Source organism: Chrysochloris asiatica, unplaced genomic scaffold (assembly GCF_000296735.1).
Source record: "Chrysochloris asiatica unplaced genomic scaffold, ChrAsi1.0 scaffold00010, whole genome shotgun sequence".
Classification (NCBI taxonomy): Eukaryota; Metazoa; Chordata; class Mammalia; order Afrosoricida; family Chrysochloridae; genus Chrysochloris; species Chrysochloris asiatica.
This window is the reverse complement of record NW_006408528.1, coordinates 9,968,266-9,982,751: the sequence shown is the minus strand read 5'-3', so window position 1 is coordinate 9,982,751 and position 14,486 is coordinate 9,968,266. Positions and strand designations below refer to the sequence as shown.

The 14,486-nt window shown below is 40.1% G+C and overlaps 1 pseudogene; it reads right to left on the bottom strand.

The window, feature by feature from the left end:
• Positions 1-9,036: 9,036 nt before the first annotated feature.
• Positions 9,037-9,664, bottom strand: LOC102841402 (annotated as a pseudogene).
• Between the last annotated feature and the right edge of the window lie 4,822 nt (positions 9,665-14,486).

Here is a 14,486-nt window from a genome sequence, read left to right as displayed (position 1 = left end):
GCTAGACAATGAAAAAGGAAGAAGAAAATTCATTGATGCATTCAAACTATTGTGCTACAGAAGAATATTGACTATACCATGGATTGACAGAAGAAGAAGCAAGTCAGTCTTAACCAGAATATTCCTTAAAAAGGCGGTTACAATCCTGTTTATTTATATCAGACGCATCAGGAAAAAGCAACAGCTAAAAAAGGTCATCATGTTTGGTAACATAGAGGGGTCAGCAAATATGAGGGAAATCCTCAATGAGATGAATTGACACAATAATCCAAACAAAGGAATCAAACCTAACAATGATCATGAAGATGGCACAGGACCAGGTAATGTTTCATTGTGTTATACATGAGATCACCATTGCTTGAAGCTGACTGATAGTAACTAACAACAACAAAGTCTTCTACAGTGAGCTGTTAAATCAATAGATAGCTAACCCAATATGTTCATATATTTTGGCAGTTGTTATTGTATGCCATGGAATTGATTCCAACTCATAGCACCTCTATAGAATTGCACCATAGGATTTCCTAGGATGAAATCTTTGTGTGAGCAGATCACCGGATCTTTTTTACCACAGAGCTGTTTGTGGGTTCCAACAACCAACTATTGGGTAGCACCTGAGTTTAACCATTGTGTCACCAGGGCTTCTACAAGTTTGAATTAACTTCATGGCCAGCTTGATCAATCATGAAGAAATATGCCATTCACATGGCCTCTAAATGCCCCAATTTGTCTCAAGATTTGGGTTGTCAAATCTATCATGGTTTATGTATACTCAAGCTATTTGTTTGTTCATTCCCAACTAAATACAGAATGTTTTTAAATATCAAAATATGTTCTGGATCTAGACAGTATAAAAATAAAAACTTGAATGTTCCAGTTATTGGGGGGAAATGAAAAATAAGGATAACTTCTTAAACGATCATAGAAAGAATGCTGTAGTTGGCTCAATAACTGGGTTGTCTGATGATCTGATAAAATTATATACATAATTTTTTTCATGGGAAGATCATACTTCATATAAGAAATCAAAATCTTTGATTTTGCATGTTGTATATTATACCATTTCCCTGTGACTAGATGCTATTTTACTCCATTTCAGCATAAAGGATAAACTTTTTGCCGTAAAGGAAATGTCTTTCTTTCTTTAGTGTAACTTTGTTTTCACCAGTTTGAAATAACAACGCTAAAACTTTCAACACTGGCGAATCTTGCTAAAGCCAGTTATATGCATTCAAGTCCAGGATCCTTGACAGTTAATCTAAAACTGCTTCAGACCCAAAGGCAGTAACTTCCTGAAAAAATGTAGGCTGTTCTTGTGCTATAGGAAACCAGTTAAGTCTTAAGTAGTTTTAATATGTAATTTAAGGAAACCACTTTATTTTTAGGGAATTCCTATTCCAGGTGAACATTTAGAGCCCTACATTTTAATCTTTTTTTTTATACGAGTGAGAGAAAAACTTTCATAAGACTTAAGATTGCAAAATCTATTATTCCTACTGTTTGCTTTCATTGTTCACTCATATTGATTAATTTATACAAAATAGTCTCACAATTATTTTAACAATGACTGGCCATTTCCAATGATGACTTAATCCTCACAATAATCATTTGAGTCAGGTAATCCTATTATTCCCTTTCAACAGATGGAAAGACTGAGGTATAACAAGGTTAAATATCTTGTCTATCTATGTTCATTGGAGAGAATTCAAACCCGGAACATATTCTAAAGTCAGACTCAACTACTCTCCAATAGAATAAAAAAGCTGAAAACCAAAGGGTCTGACTGAGGCTTTTTTTTTCTGGAGAAAACTTTCCAAAGGATAAGGTGGGGCCAACACGAATTTGCGTTGACTCCGTACTACGTTAGCCTAAAGTTAAATCATGTGCCAAAAAATATTGGCTTGCAGCACAGCTGTCGCTAAGGACTGACTTGAAGACGGACTCCTCAGGCATAAGTAAGTAGGCTGTCTCTGAACTTCATTCCAGAAGGAAACAGCCCATCTAGGACAGGACCTGGTTAGGACTAGCAAAGTCTGTGACCTGTCATTTATTATGGAAGATTCTAAATTGACCACAGCTTCCAACTGCTTCAGCTGGGTTACTTTAATAAGAACATTATGCTCACAGAATGTTAGTTCCCTGACTGATAAACCCAAGTGCAAATAGTGTCTCATACTGTTTGGAAGGGCAAAGACCAAGCTGAACAATACGTTTTGTCTGGGAACTCACTAAACATTTTCTAGGAGCTCTTTCTTCCTGCTAGCAGAAGAAACAAATCGACTTGGTTATTATAAGATGTTTCGTTTTCTTCTTTTTATCCCCAAAGTAAAATATGCTTTCCTAAGAAATCTGAAATTATAAGGTGCTCTTTTAGATATTGCCACAAAATTTACACCTCTGGCAAAGATTCTCCCAGCAGCCACTTAGGATACATTTTCATTCAGCACATTGGCACACTTATGTAATTTTGATAAAGGTCTTATTCACTAGGATAACCATGGTAACCCACTGTCCTTCAGTTGTCTCAACTGGACTATTTGTTGAGTGGCTGCAATTGCTGAGTGGCTGTATAACCGTGTTGCCCAGGAAGCACATTAGGTGGAGGTAAAACACAGATGATTGTATTTAAGGGCTTGTTATGCTCTGGCAAGGTTGGAGCTGGATATCTGTCCTTGCCTTGGCCAGGTCCTCCAAGGCTTTCTGTTTCTCCATGTTTGAAACTTGGCCAATCTTGTCAAGTCTAGTGACAATGAAAAAAAAAAAAAAAAGAAACTCCTTTAATAGGATTATACGATTTGGGGAGTAGAATGTTGCTACAGATTATTTATTTTGAAAGCTGATTTCATTTTAGTGAAAACAAGCTCAACCCATTACTCCAGAGGCTGTGGTGCCAAACACAATCACTTTTAGTTTGAAAGATGTGATTGCTTTTTAATGTGGAAATTTCACAAGGTTACAAAGAGGAAAAAAATTAAACCCCTTCCATATAACAAAGTCACTTTGAGATATGCATTACAATGTCCTGACAGTGTCCAGATACCCTGGCCACATCGCAAGTTAGAAAGGAGAATCAGTTTGATTTACACCATTTCTCGATTGTGTTTCTCTTATGCCTTTGAAATCACCTAATAGTTTTTATACCAAAATAAATAAAGAGTAAAATATTCTAAATACTGAAAGCATGCAGCTTTAGGGTCCGTCATGGGATGGAGAAAACAAATATAACTAAAGATGCTTTGCCTGTAGACATGTGTGTGTGTGTGTGTATGATAGCTCCTCCACCAAAATGAATTTATTTGTTTTTTTTTTTTTTCCAGTTTGTCCAGACTATTAGCCGGTGATTTGGCCTGTTCCAATTTAATCTGGTTCCTTGCTTACACTAAGTTCTGTCCCACCTTATTCCCCACCCCCCATACTTTTGGGATATTTTAAAGGAAATAAAGACTCATCAAATCAATTTCTTAAAAAAATAAAATAAAATGAAAACACATGTTCATGGGATATGGCTGAGATTATCAAGATGATGATGGCTAAATTTTCATTCCGCCATATTTCAACAGACCTTACAATTCTTTGTTAATATGCAATCCAGAATGAAATTCTTATAAAACCTATAGGTATTGGAGGGAAAAAAGTTTTTCTATTGGTAAAAATCACCAAATTGAGAAGGATTGAAAATTTAAACCACTTTGAAGAGAAATGAATGTTTCCATGTGGAATGTATTTTTCCATCCTTGAAGTTAGCTTTCCTCCCAGTCTGTGGAAGATGGTGTTGTAGAGAGGAACAGGGTCATGATGATGGAGGAGCACTTTTCAGAACCTTGGATAGAAATGACACGTACACCACAGAACCTTCTTGTCTGTCCAGTAATTGGTTGGGTTGTTTTTTAGTTTGTTTGTTTGGTTTTGGGTGTGTGCATTTTGAATACATGTCATTCTGGTTTTTTTGTGACTGGCAGGGGGGAAGCAGGTGAAGAAACTGTCTGACTGTAGGACTCCTTACAAAAGTGTGGTTGGCAAAATGATTACGACATCTGCTGGACCCAGCACAAAAGGACGCAAGTCCACGTGCTAAAGAGACTTGAGGAAGTATTTATGTGAGAAGAAGATTTAAACACTATAAAATCAAATTTGGGGTCATTATGGATCAGTGCCACCAGGACTTAGAGAAAGGGTTACGTTTTATTGAGTGCCTACAATGTTCCAAGTATCTCATATATATAAAATCTCATTTAACACTAATAGGAGTCCTGATTGGACACTGTAAATTAAAGTACTGAACTTCAAGATTAGTTTGAACCACAAAGTGGACAATTCAAACTCACTAACTGCCCCTTGGAAACCCTATACAGAGTGGCTATTTGTTGGAACCAACTAGATGGCACTTAACAACAACAATCCTCATAAAATCTTGAAATAGATATTGTTATCTCACTTTTGCTGTTGGATGCTATGGAGTCTGTTCCCATGCATAGTGACCCTATTAAAAGAGTAAAACTGTGCTAAAGAGTTTTCTTGGCCATAATCTTTACAGAAGCAGACCACTAGGTCTTTTTGTTACAGAGCCACTGGCTGGTTTCAAGCTGCCCATCTCTCAGCAGCCAGACTCTTAACCATTGGACCACTTTGTTGTTGTTAAGTGCCATTGTGTCAGTTCTTACTCGTAGCAGTGCTTTATAAGATTTTCGAGGATCACCAGTCCTGTGCTGATCCTACAGCGCCACATCAGAACTCCTAAGTGGGGGAAATTGAGATTCAGGAAAGCTAAGATTCCACAGGTCCATCTGACTTCAGACCCTGCTCATCCCTTTTGGTCATTCTGCCTAAGGTGGCAGTGCCATCGAGTTGATTTTGACTCATTGTGACCATGTATTGTGTTTCCAAGGCTTTAAATCTTTGGAGCAGAAAGCCTCATCTTTCTCCCATGGAGTGGCTGGCAGGCTGGAACCATGGACTTTGTGGTTTGTAGTTCAATGATTATAGTAGGAATCCACCACACTTGAGGAAGTAAAAGCCTATTGCTCTTCCTTACTGAATGACCATACTTACTCAGTTGTATGAGATTAGTTAGTTAGTTCTCCTTTCTGAACCTTGAGATGTTGGGGAAAGAGGCTGGAGACCTTCAAATGAGAGGAAAGTAAAACATTATTTTCTTTGGAGATAGATTTTGTGTATGTGTGTTGGCAGAGACATGCTGGTAACAAAGTGTTATACAGCTTTGCCTATATATGTTATTTCATAAAATAATGCTCTAAGTCCCATAATTACAAAATATAGCACCTTACATTTATGTTCAAGGAGCTCTTGTAGCATATTGGCTACAAATCAGGCTGTGAACCTCAATGTCAGCAGTTTGAAACTACCAGCTGTTCCACAGGAGAAAGATGAGGCTTTCTGCTCTCGTAAAGATTTAGTCTTGGAAACCCTGTGGAGGGTAGCTATGAGTCAAAACTGACTCAATGCACATAACCAACACCCCCATATTTATGTTCAAGCCCACGAGCGGCTCCTCGGAAACCCTATACAGGGCTGCTATAGGTCAGAACCGACTCGACGACACTTAACAACAGAAACATATTTATGTTAGGTGCACAGAACTTTCTCCTCTCACAAAATGATCTTATTTCATATGTATTATCATACTTAATCCTCCCCAAAATCTGATAACTAAGCAAGACAGAAAATCTTATCCCCATTTGACAGGGGAAAAAGCTATAACTTGAGGAGGTTAAATGATTTGTCTAATCTCATGGATAAGCGAAAAAAGGGAGTCAAAACAAAAATCTTAACTCCTAAGCCATTCCTCCCTGGTAGAATACCAAAAGCATATCCTCCTTAGCTCTGGTACCCTAAGGAAACCATGCCATCTCTGAATTGGACAGAGTACAAACTCTTATATACCTCCACTTAGAATTGATTATTGTCAACATTTTGATATATTTGCTGTCTTTTTTCTATTTATTTTTTTGTAGGTAGCATAATGCCTGGAAAATACTAGGTATTTGATGAATATTGGTTACAGTTAACTGTGGAATCAAAATTATGGGGAATATTAAGAATTTTAAGGAGTCCTGTAATGTAGTGGATCACAATCTGGGTTGCTAATTCCAGTGTCAGCAGTTCAAATCTACCAGTTGCTCTGCAGGAGAAAGATGAGGCTTTCTGCTTCCATAAAGATGTATAGCTTCCGAACCCCTATATAGGGTCACTATGAATTAGAACTGATTCAATAACATACAATCACCACCACCATCACCATAAAGACTTTTATTCCCTAGTTGCCAATTAACATTTTGGATTTGTTTATTTTTTCCTAATGTTGTCATGTCTGAGGTGTTTATAAAACATGTATCTGTATTTAACCGTAAGGTAACAGTGGTGAGCATAAGAAGTATTTAGAAAATGACGTCTCTAACTGTGCTGGTTTTTTTAAAGGTGAACTATGTATGCTCTGATAAAAATATCCCCATAGTGAATGAGTCTTCTGGGGTATTGATTAATGGTGTCATCAGTTCCTTCTTGGATTTCAGTGGTTGCTAATACTTCATAGTCCACACAGTAACAGAAAACTACATGAAACCCGACTTTAGTCTCAGAAGTCAAGCATGCACACTGCACCAAAAATTGTGCTAGGCCACTCCCAATGCCTTCAGTCTTCCTGTAATGTGTGGTCAAGGAGTTAAGTTCTGTAGGACACTAGAAATGCAATCAGTGGTAAACATATATGTCTGTCTCCTTATAAATCTATGAAGACCATGTATATCTCCTTCTAAGCCTATATGCCAGAACTCTGAAAAGAAGGTGGCAGCAAGGCATCTGAAAACTGTGTTTAATATTTCACCTGGTAATGATAACCTCACCAACTGCTTCGAAGAAGTTATGCTGCAAGGGTCAACTTTTGTGCTTGGAAAACGGGGGAAGCAAACTGACTCTGTGGTTTGTTATGAGATACTGGGAGGAGCTTTGAATGTTATAAGGAGGTTTCCTCTTCCAGCTCTTCCAGCCACCTTCTCCCTCCTTCATGGATGCCATTATTTTTTATAGAAGCTTGGCAAGCTGGGTAAGAAAGATGAGATAAGAGTAAAAGACTCCTTAGCTCAGGCTTCCTTTGGTATAGCCTGTGACTACAGTCCTGATGGTAGACTGTGGAGCTAGGAGCCCTCTTTCATTGGCTCTGTCTTATTGAAAGGAAAAACTGCTTTGTGTGATGACTTTATGGCAAATGCTGGCAAAAGCCTTGCTCTGCATACTGAGAGAGAGACATTTCTGACCACAGCTCATGAACCACACTTATTTACTCTGGCACATGCCCACTGTTTGTTCATGGGCTTTCTGTCTCTACTAAATGTGTTCCAATTTTAGAGGTTAAATCATTGCCAGTAGTTTCCAGGACATTCCGCTAGGCTAAGCAAAATTGCCCTAAGCGGTAGTCAGAAACCACTGGAGTAGTATTGTAAATACAGACGATTTGCAGAAAAGGGAAGATACTGAACATCTTATCTTTCCTGTGCTGCAGAAATCCATGGATCCTATCTTGCAGAAAACCATGCATAAGGAAGGCACGAGGACTTTCATCCCTAACAGAGTGCATAAATTGTGCTTAAAGCCACTTTGAAGGTTGGACAGAATCTAACACAACTGTAAGGGCCTGCTATGGCCACATTCAGAGGCAAGTTAGAGAGTATATGCAGCCTAACTGAAAGCAGTCCTTAGCCTAGGATGATGATCTGCATGATCTTAATAATCCTTTCTACAGCCAGTGATAGACACCTCATCTCCATGTGAGTCAATAGAGCTAATGGTGGCTTAATGAATCATGTTGAACCCTGCTGATTTTAAGATCTAGGAAAATCAGGAAGTTCTCATTTATTATAAAAATCTCCCGCACTATTGCATCCTATATCTTGCCACAAGCAGGGATGGAGAAAAAGATAATTACATGATATTACCTTTATCTACCCTATCCATTGTTCTTTTGCTTATTTCCTATTAGATTTGCTTCTTATCAAAGCAGAGATTTTATTTTCATATGTGCGTTAATAATGAATAAGTGTGTGAATTATAAATTCAGTAACTGGGATGACAATTCATCACTATGACTATGTTTGCTTTTGGAAAAAGGAAGGACGTTCACTCAAAAGCGCAAATGCTCAATAGCTACCCAAAATAATTATTTTCTTTTGAGGCAGTGAAGCAGAAGTCGATACTTGCAAGTACTTATGTTTAACAATACCTCTTGAGACTTATTGAAAGAAGTTTCTCTCTTCTAAGGGTGAAGCAAAATTAAATTGAAATACGCCACAATTAAAAGTCCATGTGTTGGGTTAACAGACAGGAGGAAAGGTGTACAGACCTCTATGCATGTATATTGTGTTAACATTTCAGACATTTCAACGTTGGGTAGTGGACAGCCTGAAGGGGGACTAGGTACGAACAAGGCCACCACATCAAACTGATAGTGGAGTAGAAGGAACATTTGACACCTCCCGCCTTCTCTACCCCTGTCTGTTTTTCATTTTGCTAAATCATTCCCGTCTGGAAATTGTATATTTTAAGTTGCCTCTCCAAGTAACAGAGAGGTACAGTGTCAGGGAGACTGATCTCAGAGTCAGGCAGAGAGATATAAAAGCTGTAAAGACCTCAAGCCACAAGAAAGACAGAAAAGCAACAAGATGGGATCCGAGCTAAAATGCATTAACCTTTATGGCATGTACAATAACTGGGAGGATGGCACGAGGACACATAACATTGCTTTCATGGTGAATTTAAAACTCTTTGCGTTGGTGTTTTTAAAAGTTAATACTCCTCTGAAAGTTTTAAAGGTAACTTCATGGGAAATATGAACTACCATGAAATTTTACTGGAAAAGCAATTCCACAGCAAGAGACTTCAAAGCAGAGGGACAACTGGGGACAAAAGCTAAAATGTATGTTGCATATGTGTAGACCATAGAGACAACATGATGCTAAGGAGTACCTCCATAATTAATGAGAGAAAAAATTCTGTCTACATATTGTAATACAACCCCCAGATGAATCACTTAGATGCTGTTTTTTGGGGGGAAGGATTCAAATTTACATGTTTAAGGCACTGAAATTTAAAGATACATATAAGGGGGCTTCAAAATTTCATGAAAATATTCAATTTTTTTTTTAACCCAAAAATGGAGTTTATTCTTGGAAAAACAAAGTCTCATCCTCCCACCACAGCCCAGGAAGGTATTCCCAAGGAGCCTGGCCCTCCAAATAGTCATCTCTTTTCTGACCCCAGCTTCCATCTCTGTCCATTCTGATGCTGCTACTTGAGTGAGGGACTCTTCCAGGTACTGCACCAAGGCCTGGGCCTCGGCTTTGAGCATTCCGAAGCCCACGGTCTCCTTGGCATACATACAAAGCAGAAGGTTGGCCACTCGGGTGATGGCCACACGGCCCTCCATGCAGTCCATGAGAATGAATTTGAGACTGTCTTCATTTAACGCTTGGTTCCCGTTCCGGTCGCAGGCCGCCTAGATGTTACTGGTGATGGCCACGGTGACCCCGGCATCCGTGTCTCGGTAACTCGAGTAAACCAGCAGTGATCTCTCGTTATTCAGCAGTATGGTGCTCTGGACGCCTCCAGTGTTGGCTTGGCTTAGCACCTGGGTCAAAGCCTTGGGGCGCAGCATGCCGGGGGCTCCTAATCCCAGGCGTCTTCACTCTGATACCCGGGGGTTTGCTCCTCAACTATCTTTTCATTCCTCTTTTCCACCAACTTTTTGAAGATGTTCCCTTGTACGCATCTATAAAATGGCATAATGATAATGCTATTCTCTGTACCTATGAAACAGTATGAGGCTCAAATGAGAACAAAACAAGAGAAGTACTAAATTTTCTACCTGGGCCTCAGCCAGTATGCAAAGGTTGTGATGTGTTATTACGTAGAAACTTACATGGTATGGGGATTGTTTAAGTGTACTGCAATAATGATCATCAATAGCTTCCTCTCTGAAAGGGAATCATCTTGAACCTGATTTAAAATTGGTTCAAATTTCTGTATTTCTCATTTATAGTTAGTTGCCCCTGCTCAGATACACTGAAAACTCTGTAAACATAGTATCACTGCAGGTTTGCACATCACCCTAATAATCTCTAGACAGCGTTAATGTTGGAGGTATAATGAAAGAATGGAGTCCTGGTGTGGTGCTGTGGGTTAATGCGCAAGACTGCAAAGCCCTTTGAACTGCAAAGTCGGCGGTTCAAGCTCACCAGCTGCTCCTCGGAAACCCTATACAGAGTCGCTATGGGTCAGAATCGACTCGACAGCACTGAACAACAACATCCATCAGGCAGATATGATCTCCTCAGCTAGTCCAACTTGGGTATGAAGCCTCGGTTCTTCACCTGGTGAGACAGGAAAGCATGAACTGCTGGATGGTCAGCCTTTTCCAGTAGGATGTTGGCTTCCAGGCACATTTTCACAATGTCCTAGATAACATTAACTTTCTGTGTTTGCGCAGTGCTATGGAGTCCTGGTGTGGCGCTGTGGGTTAATGCGCCAGAATGCAAAGCCGTTTGAACTGCAAGGTCGGCAATTCAAGCTCACCAGCTGCTCCTCAGAACAGGGTTGCTATGGGTCGGAATCGGCTCTTGACAGCACTTGACAACAACAACATGGAGTCCTAGTGTGGCACCTTAGGATAAGCACGCGACTTCAAGGTCAGTTTGAACTGCCAGGTCCATTGTTCAAGCTCACCAGCTGCTCCTCGGAAATCCTATACAGGGTCACTATGAGTCGGAATCCGATTGAGGGCACTTAACAACAAAACAACAACGAAACAAAACACCAAGAAAGGTGTAGACATAATACATCTGCATTTCACTTAACAACAACAAAAACCCCCCTGACTGGCATTTCTTAAAGTTCTCAGTCAAGATATTAGAACTTAGAAAAATAATAAAAGTCTATCTATTTACAATTTGAGGATGCGCAGTGGCTCCATACAATAAGCACTGGATTGCAAACCACAAGGTCTATGATTCAAGCCCACTAGCCTTTCCACAGGGGGAAGATAAGACTTTCTGCACTTGCAAAGATTTGAGGCCTCAGAAACCCTATACAGGGTCACTATGAGTAGGAACTACCTCAACAGCACTAAATAACAAAACATTATGCAATTTTGCTAATAAAATGCTATTTATGACAGTTCTGTGATGGTGTCACCTCAATCCCTTTCCCAGAAAAAGCTGTGCTTAGTTGCATGTGTCTGGTCTAAATGCCGCTCTTGAAACTGAAAAATTATGCCTCTGAATTGCTTTGCTTAAGCATTCAGTAGTTATCCAAGCAGTGAAAAAGTTACCTCAAATAAAAGAATAATTAGTAAATGAAGATGAGAGATTTGTAGTGTATATGTTCATGTGTGTACCCTCCCATCAGCACTGGGAATCTTATATGTTCTGTGCATTTACATACAAATATTACAAAATTATTAAGAACCAACAATGGCACTCATGATTCTCACTGTAAGTCACATGGGAATTTTTCCTAAGGGTTTTAAAGCTAAATCAGAATGTGTTCTGACTAAGCGCTGAAGACAGTATTCCAAAAATCTTGGATTAGTATAGCAAAAATGAAACACAAACAGTGCCAAATCAAAACTGTTGTGGACATTTTTCTAAAAAATAGTTATCTAGCTTAAATTGTTATGTAATCAGAAACAACATGTTGGTTCTGTTTTCAAAGGGACAGTCTCAGAGCATATAAGCATTTAAACGAAAGCAGGCAGGATTGCGAGATTACATAGTCTAAGTAGGAATCAGCTGCAGGCACTTCTGAATCATTTGTCTTTCTGATCTTTTAGGAATCAGCCTGTAGGCAAACCATGGGGTGAGGCCAGGATTGCCCCATTGAGGGTGCATGCACAAGTGGGAGGGGTGCTGAGTTCCCCTTGTTGGTGCCAAGCCCCGGAGGAGAAAGGTCTTGTTGACAGAGCAGTTAGGCACGTTCTCCAGCAGTCTCATTCTCTGCCAGCACCTCCTCCTTCCACAAGGATGAGACAAGGATGATCTGTGGCTATGCAAAACAGATACTGTAACTCATCCAGGCACAAAGGCAGAGCCTTCTGGACTCTGAGTAAGTAGTTATCCATATACAGGACTTCAAGAGTGCTAAAAATGTGTCCCCAAATGATTACTCTCACCAATTTCACATACCTCAAACCAAAAAAGCAAACCTACTGCTATTGATTCTAACTCATAGCTACCCTAAAATTTCTGAGATTCCTGGGAGCAGACAGCCTCATCTTTCTCCTTAAGAAACCTTGTGTTTTGAAGGTCAGCATTTAAACCACTGTACTTCCAGAGCTCCTTCAATAGAGCTCCTAAAACAGGGTTTACAAGGCTATAAATCTTTACAGAAGCAAAAAGTCTCATCTTTCTCTTGCAGATGGACAGACAGATTCAAACTGCTGACCTTGTAGTTAGCAGGCCAAACTCATAATCCACTACACTACCAGGGCCCCATTAAGAAGGCAGGCTATTACATTGCTTTTGCCCTTTCTGCCTTTATTCTAATTAGGTTATGTATAAATTTATTCTTGTTAGGTGTCATTGAGTCAGCTCCAACTCAGAATGATCCTATCTACAACAAAACAAAACACTACCAGTTTCTTCTACACCATCCTTACAATTGTTTTGAATCCAACGATGCAATCACTGTGTCAATTCATCTCATTGGAGATCTTCTTGTAGAAATAAATATCCTATGGGACATGATGTAGGTAGAATTAGTAGGAAATTTGGCCAGTGTGAAGTAGACAAGTCCAGAACCTATCCGCTCAGGTGAAGGCTACAGTGTAAGGATTTTACCTTACAAAATTACACCTTTGGGTGGGGGAAGTAGGTAGAGGAGGAGAAAGTCTAAAATAGGCAAATGTTACCAAAGAACCACTTCCCAGCATTTCCTAAGACTGGCTTTCTAAAAGTGTAGCTTTCAGAAAACTATTGTGAAAAATGTAAACCTTTCTCCAAAAACACATACTTCACCCCCATCCTGCACCTCCGGCCCAGTTTCTATACTGTTGTTAAGTGCTGTCGAGTCAGTTCTGACTCACAGCAACCCAAAGAGCAACTGGTGGGTTTGAAGCTCAGACTTTGTGGTTAGCAGTCCAGTGCTTATCCTACAGAGTCATACCAGAAGGCTGCTACAGCAGCCTGTAAAAAAGTTCCCTAGTGGTGCTGTGAATTAAGTGTTGGAATGCTAAAAGCAAGGCCAGATATTCAAAACCATCAACCATTCTGAGGGAGAAAGATGAGGTTGCCTGCTCCAGGAAAGATTTACAACCTCGGAAACAAGTTGGAATCAATCTGAGAGCAGTGACGGGGGGCAGAGGGTTATGGCAGCCTCTAAGTTATTTGACAAACCACTCACAGAACAGGAATGCTCAAAGAACTTAGAGCTCATCTACCAAATGAGCTCAGATTTTCCAATCCTGACTTCTCTAGTGCCTAGTCCTGGCCTTGCGCATCAATAAATCCTTGTCATAATGTTGGCTGGCAGACAGAAAGTAGATCTCTTGAGAATGCTCATTGCGGAACTGTTCACAGACTACTCAGAGAAATCCTGCCAAAAAAAGAGTATTTTCTAGTGCTTACTTCCTGAAATTTTAACCAGAAAAAGAGATCTTTTTCTGATGATCAAATCTTTATCTCCTTTCCCCAGATCTTTATGCTTTAAAAGAACTGGAGGTATCTTTAACATATAATGTGACCTATGAAGATAGAATTGGTTTCCTGGAAGACTAGAAGCCTGGTCTATCATCCCATCCTCTCCAACCACCTGACACCACTATTTCCAAATCATGGACCTCCCACATCTACTTAAGGACTACAAGACTCTTGGGGCAATTGCATGGACCACTTTTCACAAACAGTCCCTGGAGCCCCCTGGAAAAGGGTTGACTGTACTCTCCAGGATTTGTTATGGGTTTTCTAGGTGGAAGGGAGCAAGTAAGTTAGGGTGAGGGGAGTGGCATTAATGCCTGAAAGAGGAACAGGGATAATTATTAAGAGAATTTCCTTTATTCAACAAAGCTCCTTGGGTTTAGAAAAGGTCTTGTTGTTAAGTGCTATAGAGTCAGTTCTGATTCATAGTCGCCCTGTAAAGGGTTTCCAAGGAGCGACTGGTGGGTTTGAACCACCGACCTTGTAGTTCAAACTGAACTTGAGGTCCAGTTCTTACTCCACATGGCCACACCAGGACTCCAGAAGGGGCCTGTTGTTGTTGTTGTTGTCAGGTGCCATCGAGTTAGAACCGACTCATAGCGAACCCATGCACAGCAGAACGAAACAATGTTCGATCCTGGGCCAACCTCACTACCGCCGCCACACCTGAGTCCATCAATGATGCCACCTGGCTGATCCATTTCGTTGGGGGTCTTCCTCTTCTTCTCTGACCCTCCACCCTACCCAGCATGACATCCTTCTCCAACGATTGTTTCCTCCGGACAATAT